This window comes from Myotis myotis, unplaced genomic scaffold (assembly GCF_014108235.1).
Source record: "Myotis myotis isolate mMyoMyo1 unplaced genomic scaffold, mMyoMyo1.p scaffold_m19_p_2, whole genome shotgun sequence".
In the NCBI taxonomy this organism is placed as follows: Eukaryota; Metazoa; Chordata; class Mammalia; order Chiroptera; family Vespertilionidae; genus Myotis; species Myotis myotis.
Genome location: NW_023416324.1, coordinates 199760687 through 199787127, shown reverse-complemented (window position 1 = coordinate 199787127; position 26441 = coordinate 199760687). Strand labels below are relative to the sequence as shown.

At 37.5% G+C, this 26441-nt stretch overlaps 1 long non-coding RNA gene across 1 annotated transcript in view; it reads right to left on the bottom strand.

Annotated features, from left to right (window-relative positions):
- Positions 1–5770: 5770 nt before the first annotated feature.
- Positions 5771–26441, bottom strand: part of LOC118675103 — a 79847-nt gene continuing 59176 nt past the window's right edge. The window contains exon 3 of the long non-coding RNA XR_004973815.1: positions 5771–6090. This is a non-coding gene — a long non-coding RNA (uncharacterized LOC118675103). The remainder of the gene's footprint in view (positions 6091–26441) is intronic.

Genomic DNA, 26441 nt, shown 5'->3' with positions numbered 1-26441 from the left:
ATACATATTTTATATGTTATATAAAAATAAATATGAATAAGAAAGGAGCATTGCTTAGGTCCATGTATATGGCCCTTAAAGAAAGAAATGCTTAAAAGAATGAGCCTTTTTTTAATTAAAACAAATTTCACTGAGCAGTTTGTTGGGTATTTTAAGGATTCAATCATCTCCTTGAGAAACAATACAAAAGGGAATGCAAAGTAATATAACAGCACAATAGTTGGCATCCATATATAAAAACAAAGGCTTATTTCAACACAGTAGCTTTTATACACCCACATACACGCACGCACATACACACACACACACTAGTAAAGTAGAATGGATTTGATGCTCAAAAAGTATGATGGTTGAGACATGCCAATTAAGGGAAATAGCTTTTGGTAAGCTTATGTTAGTAATAATAAACAATAATTTTTGGAAACCAAGGCAACAATGGAGCCTCAACATCACTTATTATAAACACATGTTCATCTCATGCTTCAGACAAAAGAATGGAGAAGAGTAGGAGGTTCATTTTCCCTCTCAGTAGGTTGAGAGAATGTTTTTATTTTACCTTTTTGTAAGGTTAAGGAAAAGCATTTCTTAAAAGGTGGTTGAGAACTCAGAGCTGAGTTGTATATCCAATTACTACAGTTTTCCAGTGTGAAAATATCTGCATATATTTCAAACTTTCCTATTGCCATCTAGTTATTTTTATTATTTTTACCTTAATAACAATATAAATGAAACAGAAGGGAAGAGATGGTATTTGGTATAAGAGATGTATTTGGTATAAGAAAGGGGGAAAAGTAGGAAGTAAAGATATCCCAGGAGAATGGAAATACTTATTGAAGGGGGGAAAATTGAACTGGGTTAATTAATATTGACTAAATTTCCTGGATAAAAATTTTTAACGAACAATTTTCTGTTATCAAAACGTGAAAGAGTTTCTTTAAAAAAAAAATATCTAAAAGGACTATGTTTTTTTTTCAATTTCTAAAATTTAAATACAATAGTGCTTATCATTTATAAATCATACTTATTAAAATTATAAAATAAAAGATATTTTCATTAAATATTCAACGTGATATAAGTAATTTGAAAATATTTCATATGTAAATTTTTTACATTGATCTATTTTAAGAATTGTGAAATACTGTTTGAAAGAAAGAAGAATTTCAAATAATGTGACGTAGGGAAGAGAATTTTCCTGTGCCACATTATTTGCTAAAATTTGGTATTATATCCAATGTGGTTGATATAAATGGCAAAGTACAAATCCTTTTGCAACTTTTGATTGGCTTTAGAAGTCACAGAAGCATAATATTATTGTGTTCAAATGCTTTTTTTCAACTACAAAAACATTTTATTCAATGAGTATTCAAACATGTGTTTCATACCCCACCCCACCACCACCACCCACACACACTATCCTCTAGTTGAATGCCTGTGAGAATTGACATTGGGAAAAGAATTATGTTTATCTTAGGATAATGGTGAAGTAGCCTTGGAGAATCTTGACTTTATGTGAAATTCTTCCTTGTGTTCATGAATAGGATGTACGGCTAGATTCTGTAACTTGTCTCTGCTTACTCTTGATTTAGGACTGTATTAAGAATCATATCCTTGCCACCGAGTCTGTATGGTTTGTAATTTTATTTGTGAATATGAAGCTCTTTGTGATACATCAGCACCTGTTACATAATGAGAGTAGAATCCAGAAAGCATATACGATTCTGGGCTTAAACATGGAGAATTCTGGGTATTCATAATATAGATGCATGTTAGATTTAAAGTAGACAGCATTATATTCACATGGCTCTCTCTCAGAACAGCAGCACCTTTACCCTGCTTTCTCCTCACACTTGACTGTGGGTTCCACAAGAGCAGAGACCAGCTATTAATCATGTTTGAATTCCCAATGAATAGCACAATACTTCTCCCCAAAATAGACGTGCAGATTAATTAACTAATTTGAGGGCCATATAAGCTGAAGTGTTTGGGTGTATGTGTTTGGGAAGGTAAATTAGAACCATAACATAAATAACCCTCTGTATTGTCACAAAGGAGATCCAAGAGACCCTGCAAAACATGACACCATATAACTCATTCTTCAAACAATAAGACCAGAAAAGAATTCATTCATGATTCTAAGTCATCTATTATTTAGTCAGATATCTACACTTGTAATCTAGAGATTTTACCTATAATCTACCCACAATAAAAGTTTAATTGGGAATAAAGTACCTTATCTATAAAAATGCATATTTCATTTTCTCCATTAATAGATTTTCCATTTTTATTTCTTTCTAATAACCTCACCCAAAAGCCAAGTGGGTTAATACATATGAAAAAATGCTTGAAATTAAATGATATGCAAAACAAAAGTATTCACTACTTTAAGATACCTCATTTTGTTTTATAAAAATTCTATGACAATGAAGTGAGTCTGGCTTAGAGACACATTTAAAGGATGTCTGGCCATTTTCAGAACCCTGTTTTCAGACACTCACTTAGAAATGATTAGACAATTACATATGAGAGCATATAAATGTTTTGATAGGAGAGGAACAAACATGGGTGTTTATCCAGGTAAATTAGAGAAGTCAGAAAGATAAACTGGATGACTTCCTGATATAAAAGCTAAACCTCTAAAGAAAAATTAGAGTGCTTAATATTTTCCATGGCCATCCCTCTCTTTCATGTTTAATCTCCATAATTGATTTCAATAGTTTTGTATTTTAGACAGGTTGATGAATAGAAAACTTCTGAACTTATTGACCTCTTAGTGGCTATAACGTACTTACGAAGATGGATTGAGAGAGGAAATTAGGCAATGGTGTGCTGGTCAATGCTTACCAACCGGTTCTCAAAAAGAGAGAGAGGCCCTGATTTGCAGCATTTGCTGATTTCTATGCTGAAAATACTTCTGACATAGCCTCTATCAGGCAAAGAAAATGATGCCTCTTAAAATGGAGTTTAGGAAGGAACAGGCACAATTGGCTGTTTCACGATGGGTTAGCCAGCTTCAGAGCATCATTTAAATTAGGTCATATTAAGCTAATAAACATTTTATGAATGTAGTTGATTAAATACACACACACAAACACACACACACACACATATATAATGTAATGAGTAAATTTTTAAAACTTTGATTAAGTAACTTCAGAAAATAGTGTCTAATAATATATGCCTCTCTTGAGGATACACTAAATACATTAGTTGTTTGAATGCCCTGAAAAGTATTGTATATAAAAAATCTACTTAACATTGTTTAATATAGTATACCTTTAGTATATTTTGACTCCTAGATTTTGTTTTGTCTCAGAACATATAATAACGTCAAATGTGCCTCTGGTGTGTGTAACCAGATTACCAAGAGAAAGTACTTATTTGTGTAGAAAGGTCATAAGAAAAAGACTTTTTAAAAGGATACATCAGTAAGTAGAGAATATTCCATTCTGTCTTCCATGAGACTGTGTTATTTTCAGAAAATGTTTAACTTGTGCAATCATATGTCTGTTCACTTCTTAGCTATTTATTGAGCATCTACTATATTTGAAGAACTACCAAACACTAGGCACTGGAAGTTTTCAGTTGTTTTGTTTCACTTATAAGGGTATGTGCTCCATTAGGAGAGGCCAATTTTTGTTTTCTTTTCTTTTTTAATTTTTATTTTGTAGGGAAGAGAGAAAAAAGACTACCCTAAAGCTTAATTCTAATAAATGCTTACATCTAACACACCTTGTTACATGAGGAGAGCTACATGCAGCTATTTAATACCTCAAATATAGAGAATTCTTCCTAAGAATGTTTCTGTCACTTTCCCCGCTAAGTATTCAACATTAAATGTCCTCTCTGGATATTAATGTGTTAAAGCAATAGCATTTAATAACTACCAATTTGACACTATGAGAATGTCTCCAAGTGCTTTACATCCACCTTTGGAAGTTATTGTAACTTATGTTCACACATAACTATTTATAAAACTGAGCATGTTTTGAAAAACAGAAGAGCAAGACTAATGGCTAAATGTTCGCTGAAGGAAACCCCCCCCACACACACACACACAAGTATCCAACTATCTTTTTTGCAGCTGATTTCATGCCATAGCCTCATTTTCTTTTAACCACAACTCACAAATGATCATACAACATGTAAACCTCAGTACATTTGCTTTTGTTTTGTTTTCCTTCGGAGAATTGACAGGTGGATTTTCCGCAGAAGAGGTAACTGGCACTTGACCTTTGGCGGCAAATATGATCTGTTGTTACATCAAAGTAACTCTGATGTTAATTATCTTAGAAGTACATGATTCTTTAAAGAAACTAGAGCATGACAGCTTTAATATATGTTTGTTGCTTATCATTGTGTATGAATTATTATAATATTAAACATATTGATACTTAAATAGTTTACTTTTTTTACCACAAACACTTTCCTTACCATGCAAGCATAGAAATTAATGGATCTAAACACATTGAAAGAAACAAAACCATATGCATGCATTTATCCATGGACCGAGTTTAAAACACAGCATCAGTATGAAGGATCACGCCAAAAAATTATTTTCTGATTTCTCGATTGAGAGCATAAAATTCTTACCATCACTGTCACCAGCACTTAATTGCTTTTGTAAAGCTACAAGGTAATTTTCCTTCAGCTAAGTATTTGAAATAAATATCTACATACCATAAGGCCATATGGTGCCCATTTACAGTAAATACAAAGCGTCTAAAAATAAATTGAATGAAAGTTGTTCAGAGCATTCTTTTCCTTTCTTTCCCTAATTTTAACAATACACTTGCAAACAAGACTTGCTCAAAGGATACATTACCTAGAACATCTCTAGTTAATTGTACATCCTTGGAAGACAACCAAACACGAGCTCTTCTAATATTTAGTTATACTACATTGTTAGTGGAATATCTATCCATCTTAATTACTCCTATGTCTACATATTTTGAGTAGCTATTATAGTAGACCTATCCTCGATAATACAGATATACTACATTTTATATTGGTCAAATTTTTATTCATAAAGTATCGGGTATTTATAACAGAGTAAATTATATCACAACATGCAACTTTACAACTAAACATCCCACAGAAAAGGAAAATAAAACACTTATATTTGAATCTACAGGGTCACTGATGTTTCAAGCAATGAGTAAAATACAAATGCTTGAATTAAAACAGCACTATTGTCAGAGGCGAATGGTTCTGACACAAATTTGAATTCACTACAAGCATATTTCAAAAGGCAGAGAAAACGCTGCCCTCTTAGAGACCGCACAAAAGAAGCTTCTCCCCAAATTTTCTACCTCTTTTCCATGAGACCTAACCTCCTTAATGAACACAATCATGGGAAAAAGCAGGGCAGGAAATCAGAGAGAACCAGACAGACATAGAAAGAGATTCAAAAGGACAGGTACTCGATGTTATAGTCCGGCAAAAAGGGAAATATTTTAAAATGGTATCTGTAATAAAGTTACATTAACAATAGTCGTATGGTCCTTCCTTGGGGGGGTGGGAGTATTATCTTGACCCTTGACCTCTGCTCACATAAGAGCTTGAGAAATTAAAAGCATGCCTATCATCGCTGTCTGTTTTATACAAATATATTATCTTTATTTAAACTGCTACAAAGAAAAAAAATTCTATTCTGAAATAGCCCAAGTCTGGTTCATAACAGTCATGTGACTTTTTTTTTTTTTTCTGCCAGCCATGTGCTCCGTATCATTTTACTCTGAAATAACTATGCGGATTTCAGCTCAACCTGCCTTTGCTTAGAATGCATGACATACCCCGCGAGGGAGCCTGAGAACAGACTCCCTTGAAAAGCAAGGTTCTCATAGTTGGCCTGTAACCATGGAAGCAGATGCCGTTTTTCTTCTTACCCCTGCTTACCTCTTTGCAGCCTCGAGCCGCTCCCTATTGTTACAAGAGGTACGCCTTGATTTTTCTTCATCATGACCGAACTTGCCTCTTCTTCAAAGGGCATGATGCTGCAGGTCATTGGTCTACTGTTTGCACGGTCCAGAGAACAGCCTTGATGTAACCCTTGCTCCGTCTGCGCCACACCACCAGCCGTGCATCTGTAGACTGGGGGACATTGGAGATCTGTATTTGAAAAGAAGTCTGTCTGATTTTGCCATTGTGCCTTTTCACTCATCGATCGAATGAATATCGAACCTTCTGTCGTTGCATGTGTGAAATAGATAGCTTAGCAAGCACTTTTGTGCCCAACCTGTGCGGTGGGCCAAAAGGTTTTCCTTTTAGTCTCGAGAATTTTTTCTTTCAGACTTTATGAATTTTGTGTTAGCTTAAATTATGTATATGCTGTTTAAAAGATGCAACTGTTATAATGACCGTTTGTGTCGCTTCGTCAGCAGTGACTTTCTTTTGGTCCTAGAAGGAACATTTTCCTTTCTGTCAACTATGTGTGTTTTTTTCCTTTTGTAGCTTTTAAAGGTCTTGTAACCCATTTATAACTAGAAGTGCTGTAACTATACCCTGTAGAGCCAAAGAATTGAGGTATCTTTTTAAGAAGACAATTAGATGGTGTTTGTCATTTAACAGATTTAATTCCAGAAAGGTGAACTTGAACTGCTTCAAGGTAATTTCAGTGATTTGTAAGAGTAAGTAAATCAAATACTCACATTGATTTTAAGTTAAACAAAATGTTTGATAAGCTCAGTTATTGGAAAGATTTTTCTCTGCTTTTTTTCCCTTTTTAAGATTTTGTGAAAATGTTAGTCTGATGTCTTGAAATATACCTAAATACATAAATGATTTACTGTGATTTTGTATGTTAAATAAATACCATATATTTATAATATTCTTATGACGTGATTTAACTAGAAAGTATACAATATGAAAGTAGGTTGCTTATATTTCATTTTAATACAATTACAATTCACTGCTTGTCATCAATAACTGATGTCCACAATCACCGATGGCAACCATACCACCTGCTCATTCTAAAATGAATTCTTTTACTGAGCCCTTAAAAAATCAGAATCACTTCAAAATGTCTCATATGCTCATTTTCAGTATATTGCTTAGCAAGCATTGACTGTGTGTCACAAGTTTTGCTTTGTTTTAAGAAACCTTTGTCTCATATTTCAAGGCATATACCTACTTTCTCTAATTGCCACAGGCAAAGGGGAGGTCCATGACAGAATAAAGAAGGTTATTGTGACAGATGAAACATAATTCACAATGAGTACTCCTTTCATCCAGCCTTAAGTAGCAGAGGATTACTTGAATTTGGTGGCAGAATGTATGAGCTGGTTTTATTAACATATAAGGACAGGCCAAAGGCAGAAAACCTATTTCTCCTCAGCTGGGTGGTGGTTATTTTGTGTGTGTCTGTTTGGGAATCTTATTTTGTTCACCTCAAATAGAAGAGAAGCTGGACCGAAGAGATTCTGAAGAATTGGAGGGAGTACGTGGGAAGGGTAGGAAATAGGAAACTTAAAGCAGTAAAAGTTGGGGGTTTTCTATACCAATGAAAAACGATGAGTTCCATATATTTCTACATTAATTGGCATGCACATGAAATAAAGTCATACTATTTTTCAACAAACGTATGAGCTGCAAAAGCAGGTAAATTTTATTTCATAAACTTAACTTATATTTCTTTAGATGATGACTGTATTATCTTTTGGATAGTGTTAATTTCAAATGGATTATTAGGTTTCCAGATGCCATTTAGTTTTACATGAGGGCTTAATACTAAATTTAAATTAATTAGATGTGTTTTTATTGGGATATTTTACTTGATTTCAATTGTTCATTTTTAATGACAAGGATTTTATCTTTATAAAATTTTATATTTAAAAATGCATACTTTTTTATTTCTCTTTCTAACAAGGTCAGATTTTTAGTTAATTAAAAAGATAGGCAAATCATTGTACTTAATAAAAATATGTGCATCACAAGGAAATTCCACACCACAGATTCCATTGCATCACATTAACCATTTGAATTTAGTTATTCCTGAAATTGTTTTTCTTTTGGCTTTATTTTCAAATACCTTATAGAAGTTGTAGTTGAAGTGGCTTTTTACATGTAAAAATAAAAGTAAGCAGTTATTCTGTCTACTAGAAGAACTCATAACAAAGTGCCATTTCTCTACTATGTTCTTATTAATCATGTTTTGTTATTCCAGAAAGTGAAAAAAACATCTGAATTCTAAATTGAGGTCTTTCTCAATATATATAATGGATACACTTCATATTTCAAATTCTGTAATAACTCAGATGCACTAAAATTATGCTGTATTCTCTAGAAGAAGTCATAAAAACTATAATCTACAAGTACTTATTTTATATATTTTTTAAAAGTATAATGATATGGTTCTGTTCTATCTATTGAGTATATAACTCACATTAGCTAAAATGATTTCACTTAAGTTGGCTTTGTAGCTAAAAATGTAATAAAATATGCAATAAGATTCTTCTTCCATAAAATATGTTAACCCTGCTAATGAATACTTATCATTGCATTAAAGATTTGCTTCTATTAACTGATTTTTCATTTCTCTTTGTGCTGTGATTGAATTGTTATTGTTCAAAACACAGTAATTTAAAAGAATGTAACTATTCTATAACTTCAGAAAGTATAAGATATCATGTCTTTATTATCTATCTGTTGATTAAAGTAGAAATCTTCCTCTACTGAATTAAAAACATCCTGAATTGAATCATGTTTCTAGGGAACATTTTTAGAATGTTATTTTATATGTTTTGTTAATGCAAATAAAAGATAATCTTTAAACAAAATAAGAATTTTGAAGTGTGAAAATATGTACATATGTATTATTGTTAGATCATCTACAGAGATTTGCTATTTGTAGTTCAGATCCTTTCTAATAATTACTCAGTGAAAACATGACGATACACACATATTGCATTTAGTAATAATTTCTACTTCTGCTGTTATTTGTTATTACTTTATGTAATTTATTTAGTATATTTTGTAATTTATTATTACAAAATATCAATGAATTGAATGAGGACTACAGTGACATTTTTAATTAAAAATAGGGGAAAGAGAAAACTTTACGAATGATGAGATTGATACAAAAATTACCTAAATATTGTGATTCATAGAATATAAAAACTGTAATAAATGAACCTATTTTAAATAATAGATTTTACATCATCCATTGTTGAAATTAAAGTCAAATGGAATGTGTTGAATTATCATACCTTCAAGTATAATTCAGCATTACCCATTGACTATTATACAAATTATGAGAAAACAATTTTATTCATTTGAGGATGAGATTTTGTTTTGCAATTACATAACAGCTTTTAAATACATAACACTATGTAATCTGAACGTGATATAATTATATACACCTTAAAAAATTAACCTCTATAACTCATGATAGTGCTGTAAAAAATAGAGGTAAGTATATTTGATTTTAATATAGGATCTTTACAGATTTACCTCTGTTTTAATAAAAATTTATCCACTGTGTTTCAAACCAGAAAAATTTTCAGATTTCTCCCTTCTTACTCCCCCTCCCTAACACACATTTTGCTATAAACTCTGCACCAATCACTAGGAAAGACACAACTGCAGAAGCAGTTCAGGAAGCAGCCCTGTGAATGTAAAAAAATCACAGACTTTGATTTTATAAGACATGTTGGATAGGAGTCAAAACTGCCACATGTGGTGTGAAAAAATGCCACCCTGGTGTGAACAAAAGGTTTAAAATGGAGTCAAGAAGCATGCAAGCTCTCTATGTCTAAGCCTTTCCTGTGAATTGTCTGCCACAACCTGCAGGGTATCAAGTGGGCCAGGAAGAATAGGGAAGCTCTTGGAAGCTACAACTGAGAAACATCAGCAGTCAAACGTGTTAGTTTTTTTAAAAAAAATTGTTTTGTTTTGTTTTGCTTCATCTAGGCATCATTATACAAAACTGTTTTACCCAAAACATAAAACAAACCCAAAAAAGTCACATAATGTGTGAAGTAACTGTTGCTTACAAGTGAATTGTTAAGTTTTGTGTGTGTGTGTGTGTGTGTTTGTGTGTGTGTGTTTGCATCCCTTCATTTATAGCAGTTACCAACTGTACTTTATATTTTAAATTCCTTGCTTTGTGGGATTGAGATTTATTTACAGAAGGGTGAATAGGGCCTGAGTTTTATTTACAAAAGGGTGAATAGGGGGAAAAGGTTCATAAAATGCTGATTACTAGAATAAAAATGTAATGATAATACTCATGGTTGATGACCTAAATTATCAACAACAACAACAAAAAAAATGTAGGAAAAGACCAAGAGTTTTCTATTGGAAGCAAGCATTTCATATCTTAATAAATAACATAAGAATAATTTCAAATGACTATTCAGCAGGAATAACCTTTCAGAAAAAAAAAACTATTGCTACAATATACTACTGCAATAACATACTAATATTTATACCTTTCCTAATATGTTGCTATGTAAAAATTTACTCCACATCCAAAAATGTTTGTTAGCTAAAAATAATCAGTCAAATAAATCTGAAGTTAAACAATCATCCCTTGCTTAAATAACTGAAAAAGGCAAATCAATTGTAAGGATAATTAAAAAGTATACTACTATGTCATAACATCCACTTCAATAATCTTAATATGTTCATAAAGGTACACATGAATGCTAATTATATGATAAATTATGAATAGCATTTAAAGAAGGTAACATTTCCTGGGTGACTGTGATCTAATCAATACAGTGCATCTAAATGCATCAAGAAACATCTTTGATGAGCATTGAAAAGATCCTTAAACTTTCAAGCCAGCTATATTACATTTGCATCTTATCTCTTATTAAGGATTGGGTCTAAAGCCAGCAAATCCCATCGGTTATGAATGCAGGTCAAGACAGGAACATTTTTCTATTTACTCTTTGTAACACTGGATAGAAATCAATATGTTACTTTCATTACAACCACACAATCAATTCCATTTAAAGTATAATACAACAGCCAAGTCCAAGGACAATATGGATCCTTGGGAAAAGCTCATACCATTTGCAGGGCTGTGTTTGATATAGCTCCTGGTGAATTGTTTTCTTTCTAATTAGTGTACATGGGTCATTTAAAGCAAACAGGCCTAAACTGCTTTTGCAAAGAGGGCCTAACCAAAAATTAAGAGTATTGTCAAAGTGGCATTTAAAACAGATTATTCTTTTTTTAAACAATGAAACCTTACAAGGAAGGATTCTCTCTATGTTGACACAAATGTGAACAAGACATTATTATATAACCATGTTGATATTTCAAGAAAACTTTACACTCTCCAAAAATTCTACCTTGAAATCAGCATATAAAATCCTTATTTCAAATGGCACCTTCCTCGCACTGCTCAACAAATGACTTTATTCTGATCAATCTTATCTTGTTGCAAAATTACTAAGGTTTTTGCCTCTAGGTTTTCTTGCAGAAAACATAGTTCAGTAAACAAAGGAAATGTGTCCATTGTGTAGTCTATTCACACATAACAGAAGCATCATTTCAATTCTTTTTAAATATCAAATCTAAAATAATCTTTATATTTGTGAATTATTTGAAAGCACAAGCTAAACCATTGTAAACCAATACGAATGGTAGTTAAATAAATTATTTTATAAATGAAAAAAATTCACATCAGTTTTAAGCATTTTAATTTACAGTCTCTTGACTTCCACAAACACATAGTAAATGAATCTCTCAAAAAGAACAATTTACAATTCTCTCAGATATAGTTTAAAAAATATATTTGTTATTCAAATGCATAGAAAAATATATGAAAGGTTATATATCAAAACATGCATAGCTTATATTCAAAACAGGGATTATGAATAATATATCTATCATTAAACTGCATTTTTCATTTTCTAAAATAAACATTACCATTCATATAAATATATATTATTTAAAAATCTATTGTGCAACATTTTCATTCACCCTTTGTCCCAGTGCCATAGAATTAGCAAATTATCCAAAATACTATATGTCATAATCTTTATTTTTGGAGTTTGGGAAAGTTTTCTGTACTTAGAAAAATATAATTCCAAATTTAGTTTCAATATTTCGTTCTTTCTGAAAAACTGAGGACATGCATCTTGTCACCATCCAGTAATGCTTTAATTGTAACTATTGTTACTGAACTTCCCTTTTTAGTGACAAGAAGTAGTTCCTAGGAATAAGCTTTCTTAAAATGCAGCCCATGTACTCCCATATGTTCTAAGGGACTCAACGTTTCTCACCCAAAAGGGCCATCTTTGGTACCATGTCTCCAGCACACATAAGTACAAGCCAATGAAGCCCACGTCAAACTCTGCAGACAGACCGTTACTGCCTGGAAGACATTCTCCTTCATCGCCAAAACTCAATTTCTGATGGCCTTGAATGGCCTTGAATGGCCTTGACGTTACTCCTGTTCAGTTGTGGTTCCTTGTTTTCAATGGCCTCCACCACTGAGAGCATGGAACTCTATTTTCCTTCTCTCTTATCTACCTGGCTGGCTGCATTTTTAGTTTAATTTTTATTTTTTTAAATATATTTTTATTGATTTCAGCTAGGAAGGGAAAAAGAGAGAGATAGAAACATCAATAATGAGAGAGAATCATTGATCAGCTGCCTCCTGTATGCCCCCCAACTGGGTATCAAGCCCACAACTAGGGCATGTGCTCTGACCAAGAATTGAACCATGACCTCCTCGTTCATAGGTTGATGTTCAACCACCGAGCCAGTCAGCCAGTCCAGGCTAAATTTTTTTAAACTGAGAAGGCACCCCTTTGCAGATGACTTGCATAAATCATACTCAGAGCCCCAATGAACTTAGAGTGAACTTGGAATGCTGAGGTCAGAGATAGGTAGACCAAGCCTCTGACAGCAACTCAGATGACACCGGGATGGACTAGGACAGACAGAACCACTTAAGAGTAGAGATTAGCTGGGACCACTTACAATACAATCACTTGATCAGCAGAAAGATATTTCAAGTACATGGGGCAAACCTTAAAAGGAAGATGGAGCATCACTTTAACATTGAAACAAAGGTAAGCAAACTAAAAAACCCTTAGGTATCGATGTCTATATGTTTACTAATTTTTATTTTAACTGTCAACGGTTCTTAAATGTTTCTGAAGCCACACGGGGGGTTCCTAAAAACTATGGCTTTTCCACTTGCATCCCTGATGTGGTATTTAACATGTTCTTTAAGTTTTGTATTCAACTCCATCATCTGTTCTTGTAAATAAGAGATAAATATTCTAAAAATTCAGAAAAGGGCTCATCCTTCACACTCTGTCCAAGTGTGTCTAGGATGTAGGTTTCCACAAAGGAAGGCCAGAATCACCAGCTTGATTTCCTTAATTTATTCATTTTTCTTCATCATTTGACAAACAAATAGGATTAACATGTGGCTTTTTTACATTAAAATTGGTTCATGGAGGCTCAGGTTTTATAATCAAATGCTATAACACACAATACTTTCTATATTGAAGGGATATTAAAGAACCCTAATGAATATAATTGACAATTAAGTTTTTCTTAAGTAATGAGCTTGAATTAATATATTTCTGAAAAGTAACAATTTAAAGCATATTTTAAATGTCAAAACTTTATACATAATATCTCATAGGTCACACTATCATAGGCCCATACTACATATGCTTATAATAAGGCTTAAATAGGCAATGAAAATTTTATAGTGTTGATCTGGACTGTAAGTAAAACCCCATCTATCAGCTATACTGTTCTCTAATCGCAGAAAATATGTGTCAATGTAATTTTGGAAAAAATATTAATCAAAATTCTCTCTCCATACAGAAACTCAAGTTTAAATCTATTGCTAGGAACCCAGTGCACTGGCTCACACTTCTCAATTTCCACTTAATAATTTTTTTAAAAAAAATTTACATATTTGTAGTATTATAATCTTTGCTATCAAAAATCTATACACTTCAATTGGTTGAAAACATTGTTTTGAGAATGAAAACAAAAATAGACCTCTAAGCCCATATTTTATTTTTTAGAAAGTTAATTAAAAGTTGAAAAATGATAGTATTTCAACAGAGCATTATTTCTTCATTAGATTCAGGCAAAATTGGCTATACACAGTTACAAGATTAATATAATAAACCATGAAAACTTGCAATAAACTGGCAACTATTCTTTGGGGATGTGAATCCTTTAATAGAGACCTTCTCTCCAAAAGATATTTCTGAAATAACTCATAACGTGAAATAGATATCGACAATATTTTATATCAAGAAGTCCTTTGGTCTTAAATCCATTCATTCATTCAACTTTTTATTTTATTGCCTTTGTGCTTTCCCAGGATTTGAGGCTATTTTATTCATTCAATAAAGATTTGTTCCCTATTTATTTAGCCATGTTCCAGGTGCTAAATATGTAATTAAAATTTTTTAAAAAGTGATTAAAGGATTATATGCTATGATGGAGAATACTGAGAGTGAGAAGGAGGAGACAACCTTCCTTCATAGATAAGTTAATTAAGAAAGGCCAAGAGGAAAGGTCTCCCAGAGGCAGTATGTGAAATGAAATTTGAAAAATGAGAATGACCTAGCCATGGGAAAAACAACAGATGAAGCTTCTCCACTAGAAGGAATGGTTTATGTGAGGTACCCAAGGCAAAGGAGACACTGAGAATATTAGAAACAGTAAGAGGAGCCCTGGCTGGTTTGATCAGTGGTTGTGGATTTGGCCAGGCCAGTGTGGCCCAGCGGTTGAGCATCAGCCCATGAACCAGGAGGTCATGCGTTTGATTCCTAGTCAGGGCACTTGCCTGGGTTGCAGGCTCAATCCCCAGTGAGGGGTGTGTAGGAGGCAGCCAATCAGTGATTCTCTGTCATCATTGATGTTTCTATCTCTCTCCCCCTCTCCCTACCTCTCTGAAACTAATAATATATATATATATATATACACATATATATATTTTAAAAGGTTGTGGATTTGATTCCCGGTCATGGTCGTGGCACGTGCGAAAGTACCCAATAGATGTGTCCCTCACATAGATGTTTCTGATGTTTCTCTCTCTCTCCTTCTCCTCCTTCCCTTTCATTCTCTCTAAAAGAAAAAAAAAAATCAATGGAAAAAATATCCTCAGGTGAGTATTTTTAAAAAATAAAATAAAAGAGAAATAGTAAGAGGAGGTGAGCACTAGCAGAGCATAGCCAGAGAGCGAGGAAGAGAGAGCTGAGACCAGCGGGATGGGACGACAGGAACCTCAGTCCACCAGGACTCACAGGCCACAGGGAGGTGTTTGGATCTTATTCCCTGGACCATGGACACCCCCTGAGACAGAATCTTTCCAGCGATATTGACATGTGATTTTTTTTTAACTCCCTAGATTCTGGGACCATCATTTATAACCAAATGTGTTAAACCATCATTCTTAACAATGTCAAGAAAATAATTCCTGTGCCATTATTTTGGTGAGTAATTCAGGCCTCCTAATTTTTCATAACTAAAAACTAAATACTTGGGATTTTGGTTTATGGCTTTAATTCCCAGAAACTAATCAAATAAGCACCTTCCTAAAAGTCAATGCAACTTTTTTTTTTTACCTCAGTTGCCAGGTGAGGTTGGTGATTCTAGAAGCAAATATATGTTAACAGTCACTATCAAGAACAGGTGCATCCCCTGAGTTTACCAGCTCACATGGAAAAAGAATTCATCAATGAAATTATATTATTTAACTAGAGGCCCGGTGCATGAAATTCATGCATGGGGAGGGGTTCCCTCAGCCCTGCCTGCACACTCTCCAATCCAGGACTCCTCGGGGGATGTCCAACTGCCAATTTAGGCCTGATCCCCAGCAGTCGGACATCCCTCTTACAATCCTGGACTACTGGCTCCTAATCACTCACCTGCCTGCCTGCCTGGTCACCCCCAACTGCCCCTCCTTCTGGCCTGGTTGCCCCTGACTGTCCCCCCCCCCCACTGGCCTAGTTGCCTCTTACTGACCACCCTGCTGTCCTGGTTGCCCCCAACTTCCCCTATCTGCTGGCCTGATCACCTCTAACTGCCCCACCCCTGCCAGCCTGGTCACCCCCAACTGTCCTCCCTTCAGGCCTGATTTCCCCCAACTGCCCCCACCTACCAGCCTGGTCACCTCTTACTGGCCCCCTGCCAGACTGGTTGCCCCCAACTGCCCACCCCTGCTGGCCTGGCAACCCCTCATGGTCCTCCCCACTGGCCTGGTTGCCCCATGCAGCCTTCTGTTCAGTCGTTTGGTCAGCCCTCACTAACCACCTGGCTGGCCTGGTTGCCCCACACAGTGGGCTTGTTCAGTTGTTTGGTTGCCTCTCACTAATGCCCCTGCAGTCCTGGTCATAGGCAGTCATCTTGTGAGGGCAAGAGGGTTAATTTGCATATTACCTCTATATTATATAGAATTACTAGAGGCCCAGTGCACGAATTTATGCACCAGTGGGGTCCCTTGGCCTGGCCTGTGGGACCGAGCTGAAACCAGCTCTCCAACATCCCTGAGGGGTCCTAGATTGCGAGAGGGCACAGGCCAGGCAGATGGACCCCACCAGTGCATGATCGGGGCCCAGGAGAGACTCGAGAGGTTGGCCAGCTGGAAAAGAACCGTGGGAGGGCTCTAGGGCATGTCTGGCCTGTCTCACTCAGTCCCAATCAGCCAGACCCCAGCATCAAGCTAGCCTACCAGTCAGAGTGTCTGCCCCCTGGTAGTCAGTGCACATCATAGTGAGCAGTTGAGCAGCCTTAGCATATCATTACCATACTAGAGGCCCAATGCATGAAATTCATGCAAGAGTAGGCATTCCTTACCCTGGCTGCTGGCACCGGCTTCCCTCCAGCACTCAGGACCTGGGCTTCCCTCGCAGCTCCAGCTTTATCCAGGAAGATCGTCTGGAAACACATCCAGAAGGATGTCTGGTCTAATTAGTATATTATGCTTTTATTATAATAGATTATGCTTTGATTGGTTGCCTGGATAACCGGAAGACCGGACACTTAGCATATTAGGCTTTTATTATATAGGATACTGGCTCTTTAAATTTTCAGCTGAAACATTTAAGGGCATCACATTATGCATTGCAAGGGGTGAATTAGGTATTTTCAGTTTACTGAATAGTACACATATATATGTTGCTCCTTTATGTTATAAACTAGAGGACCAGTGCACAAAAATTTGTGCACTCGGGGGGGGGGGGCATCCCTCAGCAAGGCCTGTGCCCTCTCGTAGTCTGGGACCCCTCGGAGGATGACCACCTGCTGGCTTAGGCCTGCTCCCCAGGGGATTGGGACTAAGCTGGCAATCAGAATTCCTCTGGAAGCCCGGCAGCCATCGGGGGATGTCCACCTGCCAGTGGGGAGCAAACCTAAGCTGCAGTCGGACATCCTTAGAGCTGCTGAGGAGGCAGGAGAGGCTCTTACCAACACTGCTGTACTGGCAGCCATCAGCCTGGCTTGTGGCTGAGCAGAGCTCCCCCATGCGGGAGCGCACTGACCACCAGAGGGCAGCTCCTGCATTGAGCGTCTGGCCCCTGGTGGTCAGTGTGTGTCATAGTACCAGTCATTACCAGTTTTTCTGCTGTTAGGGTCAGTTTTCATATTACCCTTTTACTATATAGGATAGAAGCCTGGTGCACGGATGGGGGCCGGCTGGTTTGCCCTGAAGGGTGACCCGGTTCAGGGTGGGGGTCCCCACTGGGGTGCCTGGCCAGCCTTGATGAGGGGCTGATGGCTGTTTTCAGGATGCCTGCACCCCCTTTAGGGTGGGGGTCCCCACTGGGGAGCCTGGCCAGTCTGGGTGACGGGCTGAGGGCCGTTTTCAGGCTGGCCGGCAACTGAAACTCCCAGCCTCTCCTGTTTTTATTTTACTTTTTTATTCTTGGATTTATTTACCTTCTATAATTGAAACTTTGTTGCCATCACTGGAGCTGAGAGTGGGCCTGCTGAAAGCAGGTATCTTGGGTTTGTTTAGCTTCTATAAATGAAACTTTGTTGCTTTTGGAGCTCAGAGCCGGGCCACGGCAGGCGGGGAACCTTGGCTTCCTCCATCACTGGAGCAAGCAAACCTCCTACTCGCTTCAGCTGCATGGCTGCCGGCCACCATCTTAGTTGGCAGTTAATTTGCATAGCACCCTGATTAGCCAATGGGAAGCATAGTGAAGGTATGGTCAATTGCCCTTTTTGTCTTTTATTAGATAGGAAAAATATGATACTAATTTCTACTGAACAATAACCAAGAATATTCCACTTAAATATCATTTAACTTCTTAAGAATTTGTCTGCTAATTAATTATATCTACTTTGGGAAGATAATATATGTTCATTGAAACCAAAAGGAGCAAAGCTCTAAAGATTGAATGAGCAGTTGGAATCTACACTAATAAAAGAGAAACATGGTAATTGGCGTACGACCGCTACCCTTTTCTTTGGCTAATCAGTGAGATATGCAAATTAACTGTCAGCCAAGATGGTGGCCGGCAGCCAGGCAGCTTGAAACTAACATGAGGCTTGCTTGCCTCAGTGACAGAGGATCATCGTTGGAGGAAACCAACGTTCCCCGCCTGCGGCTGCAGGCCTCTGAGTGGGCAGTTTAAGAAACATTGTAACAAATACCGCTGGACTTCAGCCAGCAGATTCGCAACATTGTAAGCAAAGGCCAGAAAGCTACTTTCAGCCGCGCGGAGGCCTAAGAGCTGGAGCCAAGCCTCAAGGTAAAGCTGGCCTAGAATAAAAAAAAGAAAAAGAAAAAAAGGAGCGGTTGGGAACTTTAGTCACTCCCAGCCTGAAAACAGCCCTCAGCCCCTCACCTGGACTGGCCAGGCATCCAGTGGGGACCTCCACCCTGAAGGGTGTGTGACCAGCTGCAAACAGCCATCATCCCCTCACCCAGACTGGCCAGGCACCCCAGTGGGGACCCCCACCCTGAAGGGTGTGTGACCAGCTGCAAACAGCCATCATCCCCTCACCCAGGCTGGCCAGGCACCCCAGTGGGGACCCCCACCCTGATCCAGGACACCCTTCAGGGCAAACCAGCTGGCCCCACCCATGCACCAGGCCTCTACCTTATATAGTAAAAGGGTAATATGCCTCCCGGCACCGGGATCAGCGTGACAGGGGGCAGCGCCCAAACCCCCTGATCGCCCTGCGGCTCTGTGTGTGACAGGGGGCAGGGCCCCCACCTCCTGAGCAGCCCTGCTCTGTGCCTGATAGGGGGGAGCTCCCCAACCCCCTCCCCCCCATGGGCCCTGCTCTGTGTGTGATGGGGTAGAGCCATAACCTCCCCATCGGCCCTGCCCTGAGTGTGAGAGTGGCGGCGCCCCAACCCCCTCATTGGCCCTGCTCTGTGCGTGACAGGGGGTGGCGCCGCAACCTCCCCATCGACCCTGCCTTGAGTGTGACAGGGGACGGTGCTCCAACCCCCCAATTGGCCCTACCCTGAGCGTGACTGAGGGTGGCATCACAACCTCCTAATCTGCCCTGCTCTGTGCATGACAGGGGGCGGCGCCCCAACTCCCCAATTGGCCCTGCTCTGAGCCCGACCAGGGGCTGCACCAAGGGATTGGTCCTGCCCTCTGCCACCCGGGAGCAGGCCTAAGCCAGCAGGTCGTTATCTCCCGAGGGGTCCCAGACTGCGAGAGGGCACAGGCCGGGCTGAGGGACCCCCCCTCCCTCCCGAGTGCACAAATTTTTGTGCACCGGGCCTCTAGTCATTAATAATAAGCTGTGGACAACACCACAACTTTTATTAAAGCACAACTAGTAAACCAAATTACAAGGTGTTTCTGCTGACTGAGATACTTAATCACAAGTTTCACTGTACTTTTTCACCCTCTTCAAGACAAATAATTACAGCTCTGTAAATTCTAGATATTAAAGCACATGATTAATAGCAATGTTCTTCAAACATATCATAGAAGTACTATAGTTGATATTTTTAATTGGGGTTTCCTTTTAATAGATTTGTTCCCAAACAAATATTTTGCATCCTTTTAAAGAATAACATACAGAAGCAATCCTTCCTTGAGATTTATGTTTAGCCATGTACATGAAAATAAAGCTGCAAGAGATGCTTAATTCATATCCATGTAGAGATTTACACTAAAAGTTGAGAATGTAAAACTTATATTAATGCATTCAATATTTTGTTTTCCATTAAACTTTTTCATTATGGGTCATTTATACTAATCTTATATACTGAAATGCCATTTGAATGTCTAATTTGATAAATCTACTTTAAAGCAAGGGAGTTTAAACTGTCACTTCATATAAGATCTTATCGATTTTATGCACATATCAATGCATTCCATTAAAAGTTTTTAACTGAAGTAACAGTATATAAATAGATTGCAAAGAGAGTTTTCAGACATGTCTCTTAGCAGCAATTTCAAAGCAGGGGACGATGAACACCCAGAAACTATAAAGGCTTGGAATGAGGAGATGTCAGAGGATTTTCTGAAGATTTCTTTCAGGACCACTGTACCTGACCTGCCAGTCAATTTTAGTGAGGAGGTTTCTGTAGGATCACTTGGAGAGCAGAATTTGGGAGACAGAGTGGAACTGACTTTGACTCCTGCCTGGACAACAAAGTACAGGAATAGATGAGCTAGCTTCTTTATTATCAGATCAAAGAAGAGCTTCCTACAATGTAAATATCTGCTTATATTTCCAGAGTTTGTTGGTGCAAAAAAATGCATGGGTATGACTCATGAACCAGTGTTGCTCCAAGCATGAAGAAAAGCTGCCTAAGAAAGCACCTGCAAGGATGACGGACACTGTGAGAGAGTCTGTGTGGAGTAAATCCCAAACAAATGCAAGCTGAGGATGGAGCAGCAAAGAGGACTTCTAACACCCAATGCACAGGAAGTGCAATCAATCGAATGCTCCAGCAGGGGGGGAACTCAGATGTAGGTCAAAAGCACCCTAAGTGTTTTACAACTACCTGTCCGGGACAGTGGGAAACCCACTTAAGACATAACAGCAAAATATCAACTTCCTGATACTCTCACTTCTCCCTATTGTACAGTAGAAACTGCCCTTAGGAAGATGCTGTAGGTGGAATGCAAGACAGAAGTGGAGGAGGAGAGAAGGTTCTCCCTCTTGCTTTCTGGACCATGGACATCAAACATGATCAGATCCCATTTGGCAAAGGGTAGGTGAGTTTAGAGGGTTATGCAATTGACAACTAATACAAGGTCTTTAGACCATTTCAAAAATGAAGTTGAAAGTACAGAAATTGCCCATATATCTCCTGCCCCCTGTATACATATCTTCCGCCATTATCAACATCATTCAAAAGAGTATACTTCTTGCCGGAAGCCGGTCCATCCTTGCTGCTTTGCCGGGGTCCAGCACCAGCAGGTCCAGGAGTCCCCAAAGGTGTGGATGGAGTCGGCGAAGAAGGAATGACACAGAGACAGCGTTCATTTGATCAGCAGCCTAGCCAGGATCTCTAGCCAGGATCTCCAGCCAAGTTCTGGTCTGGATCTCCAGCGAAGTTCTGCTCAGGATCTCCAGGTTCTCCAGCCAGGTTCAGTTATCAGGTTCTAGTCAGGTTCTCTTGCCAATTTCTGTAGTCAGGTTCAGTCCAGGATCTTTTGCCATGTTCTCTCCAGCGAAGTTCTTCTGTCTCTAGAGAACGTTCTGTGTAGGTTCTGTGCCTAGGTTCTGTCTCTCTTGGTTCCGTATCCTAAGTTCTCTCTTGCTGTCTTATTACATCTGTATTTATACCAGTTGATTCAATCCTATCAATCTCTATTACAAAGGTTAGGGCGTTTCTTATCTCCATTCCAGGGAGTAAAGATTATGTAGCTTAAGCATGATTATTCGTAGTTAAAGTGATTAATTACATACCTGGCACTAGTTAAGAGGTTTTATTCCCTCCCTAACTTCAGGGGAAAATCCCTACCTGTGGAAACACCCTTTCTCAGAGACCTTGGTTAAAACACATAGTGCCAAGAAGGTGAGCAAACATATTAAGAACAGTATGCCATATATGCCAGGTCCCTTGAAACAGCAAGCATGGACTGGCTCCCGGCACTGCTTGACACAGTTGCTGCAGGAAAGAAACATCTGCACAGCATATGTTTCAAGGGACCTGGCGTATATAGCATACTGTTCTTAATATGTTTGCTCCCCTTAGCGCTGTGTGTTTTAACCAAGGTCACCTCTCCAAGAAAGGTTGTTTCCCCAGGTAGGGATTTTTCCCTGAAGTCAGGGAGGGGATGAAACTCCTTAACTAAGTGCCAGGCAGGTAGTTAATCACTGTAACTACAAACAATCATGCTTAAGCTACATAATCTTTACTCCCTGGAATGGAGATAAGAAACGCCCTAACCTTTGTAATAGAAATTGACAGGATTAAAATCAACTGGTATAAATATGGATGTAACAAGACAATAAACAGCAGAACCTCTCTGGAGATCCAGACCAGAACTTGGCTGGAGATCCTGGCTGGAGATCCTGGCTAGGCTGCTGATCAACTGAACACTGTCTCCGTGTCCTTCCTTCTTCGCCGACTCCGTCTACGCCTTTGGGAACTCCTGGACCTGCTGGGGTTGGACCCCGGCAACTTCTGTTAGAACTGGTGGACCTACATTGGCACATCATTCTAAACCAACGTCCATTAGGGTTCACTCTTGCTAGTGTGCATTCTATAGGTTTGGATAAATGTATAATGACATGTACGCACCATTATAGGATCATACAGAATAGTTTCACTGCCCTAAAACTCCTTTGTGTTCCACCTATTCATTCCTCCATTCTCCCTAACCCCTGGGAACCACTGATCTTTTTTATTACCACCATAGTTTTATCTTCTCTAGAATGTCATACAGTTGGAATCACATACTATGTACCCTTTTCATATTGGCTTCTTTCACTAGGTAATATGGACTTAAGGTTCCTCCATGTCTTTTCATGGCTTGATAACTCACTTCTTTCTTAACATTGAATAACATTCCATTACCTGGAGATATTTTGGACATTTTTTAAAAGAAAGTTTTCAATCTATGGGCAATGGAAAGACTTTAGAAAGTTTTAAGAGAGGAGTGACATGATGAGATTTATAATTTAAAAATATAAATCAGCTTCTTTATAAGGAAGAGGTTATTGATGGATAAGGATAACAAAGAGAAAAGAGTTGGTGTGCTACTGCAATAGCTCTGATGTGAGAGGAGTGAGCCACATTCTGGAGTGGTAGCAGTTGAGATGAACAGAATCGGATGGTTTGAATATATATTTAGGAAATAAAATAATAGCACCCGTTAATGGATCAGATTTGGGAAATTATAGAAGGTGAGGTCAAGAATGCCTTTTGCATTTGGGGCTTGAGCAAGAGGATAAATGAAGATTTTAAACAAGGGTGGACAGTGAAATAAGACTAGAAGCCCAACTGCAGTGGGTTGATACCAGCAGTTCAGAAATGTTCTATTAGTTGCATCAAGTCCTCACCAAATATAAATCTCTCTCTCTTTCAGATTGTTGATCACTCCTCTAGGATCCAGGGATATGAATAATGCCCTTAATAATGTCAATCAAGCCTTAATCTCCATCAATCCTTAGTTGCCTACTTAGTTCTGTTCCCTTTGTCTTTAACCATTTCCTTGATGGTGTTACCAGCCACTACTAAACTTGACATTTTACATCTGTCAATACTGTTTCTCAGTTTTTGCTTGTTTGTGTTCTGAAAACTTCTATTATTTGCAAACATTTATGTCAGCTAAAGTGGCTCAAACTTGTTTGTTGGAACCCCAAGTAAAGAGCAAGCATACAAGAAGTCCAGGATAGAGTGCTCAGATCATTTGCAGTATGTTGTGTTCATAATCACTGGCTAACCATGTGCAGTCCATCGTGCCAATTCTCATTGGCTAAAAGCTTAAAACTGCATTCAGATCATGTAAACAGTAGGCTCTAATATTTTTCCTTTTATCAGCATTTCTTCTCATAAAAATGATTGAGAGACTATTAGTATTTAAACAGCAGCTCCAATGCTAATATTTTTGGTTTTAATAATTGGACTATGGTTATATACGATATTGACAGTAAGGGAAACAGGATCAGGGTGCATTGAAACTCTATGTACTAATTTGTAAGATACTTGTGAGTCTACAATTGTCTCAAAATAAAAAGGCAAATCATCACTGCCAGGGCAGAGTTAATAGAGAAATAAGTGTACAAAATATCTGAAAAAGAAAGGTATTCACATATCAGCATTAATTGGATTTAATTTAGCTTTATGACTTTACTTATTCTTGATTAAAATGCATGGGTTCATTTACATTTGCAAATCCAATCCAATTAAATGTTGTGAAATAAGATAAACCAGAAATATGTGAATAAATATATGACTATATAAAATTTCTTGGAGCTCAATGAATAAACAAGAATGAATGTTATCTTAAAGAGGTGTGAAGGAGCTAAGAATCCACCATCAATCTGAATGCAAACTTGCTTACATTATAAACCAGTTTGCCCTTGATCTTAAGTAAAAATATTTTATAAATTCCATGAGTTCTAAACATGTCTTTTAGCTTCACCTGTCTGTTTATCACAACACCATTTTTCTATTTATTTTGGGTACAAACTTTCAGCAACTTCTTTATCTCTTCCTTCTACACTTCTCCTTTCATCCAAATACTTTCTACATCATGCCAAGTCTTTAAATTCATTATCTTTACTCGTATCTTATGTTAAAATATCTGATTCTATCTCATTGCTTCTCTAAGATCCCTGCATAAGAAGATTCTCCTAAATTGACTTTCCTTGACTCGAATGATCCATTCTACATACATAAAGAAAATAATTCAGTATAAATTACAGAATGGGTTATGTTCAAAACCTTCAAAAACAATTTTTACCTTAAGAAAAGAAAAACAGAAAAAGAACAAACTCCTCTAAAATCTAGTCTTCATCATGTCTCTTTTGTTTCTTGCCAACCTCAACTCATACTTCTTTTCATAAAGTTTCCCTGCCCTTATGCTCAAAGGCTGTTCTGCTGTTCTCTTACTAGGCCCATACTTTCCCTAACCTGCCTTTGTCCATGCTGTTTCTCCCCAGCTGAAAATGTTCGTTCTCTCACTCATTCAAAGGGCCAGCTTTAAGGCAGAAAGCCAGGATATAACATTAAGATGACAGAGTGGCCTTGTCCTTGAAAGGCTCCCAATGAAATACTGCTTAACCCGTGATATTTTTCTGATCCACCTGTTAGTGTACAGACTTTTCATCCTTTTCATCTGCCTTATTTTCTGTTAAGGCATCAATATGACTGTATACTGATACACACACTTATGTTTTCCTCCAGGGGGTTGCTTTCATAAGGTCTGAAATGGTTTACAAATATTTTTTAAATCTTGAAATAAGTGCTCAGTAAAGATCAGGGGAATTAAGTTGAACACTGAAGGCATTCTCTAAGAAGCAAAGGTTACTCAACCTCAGTCCCTGATCAACTCCTCCCTTTCCTACCCTGACATCATTACCACAACAAATTTCTACAATTCTTTAATCCTTGAAATATTGACAAGCATGCTACTTGGGTAATATATTTTTTCTTCAGATGAATAACAATCACTGATCCATAATGTAGTGAAACAACCTAATTGTGTTTTTTTTTCTGTTGTACAAAGCATAAGTAACATTTATTCTGCATACTGTTCAGATTTCCAATTGAATAAAAACTAAGCTAGACCATGGAACTATCTTCAGTTCACTCTACTCAGAATCTTACTCTGTCATTGTATTCATTATCTAATATTTACAGGGCTCCTGTATACTTAATAATATTTACAAAGGCTCCTGTTGCTTGTGCTGGGCCCTATAAAAAGGACACTGGTCAGGGAGGTGAGTGAGGCTGAAATCCATCCCCTACTCTGTTTACCAAACCATAAGCATGAGTCCTATTACACCTGCAGGTGTGTATATGTCATCTGTACAAAAGAAAGGGCATCTTCTTATAATTCACAGGAAGTGTAAGTGGGGATTAGTCTAGTCAATAAACCTTAATATGTTGTATAGAAAACTTTTCAATACTGAAATGCTTGTTACTTCTTTAATCCAATTGTGTTGTTAGGAGTGCAATTTTAATCTAAGAACATTCCAGCATAGAAGCAGTGAAGAATTTTATGAATTAAACCTACACACTCCCTAGAAATAATAAAATGATACATTAGGTCATTGGATCGAATTTTTCCCAATATACAATTGTTCTTTCTTGTGTATTTTTCATTGTCTTGTACCATATGTTTAAACTATTTAAGCTATGGTTCTGATTCCATTTTCCAAGAGTGAATATTCAAGAACCTGATATAAGTACCTGGTAATGAATTGAGGGGGTGAGGATTTTCATTTTACACTTCTTTGGTGAGGTAGACTGGCTTAGAATTCAGGGCACTTTCTTATTACTTTTATGTATAATTGTTATTGTTATTATTTGTAAACATCTATTGGCCAGCTGTTGCATTAAAAATGTT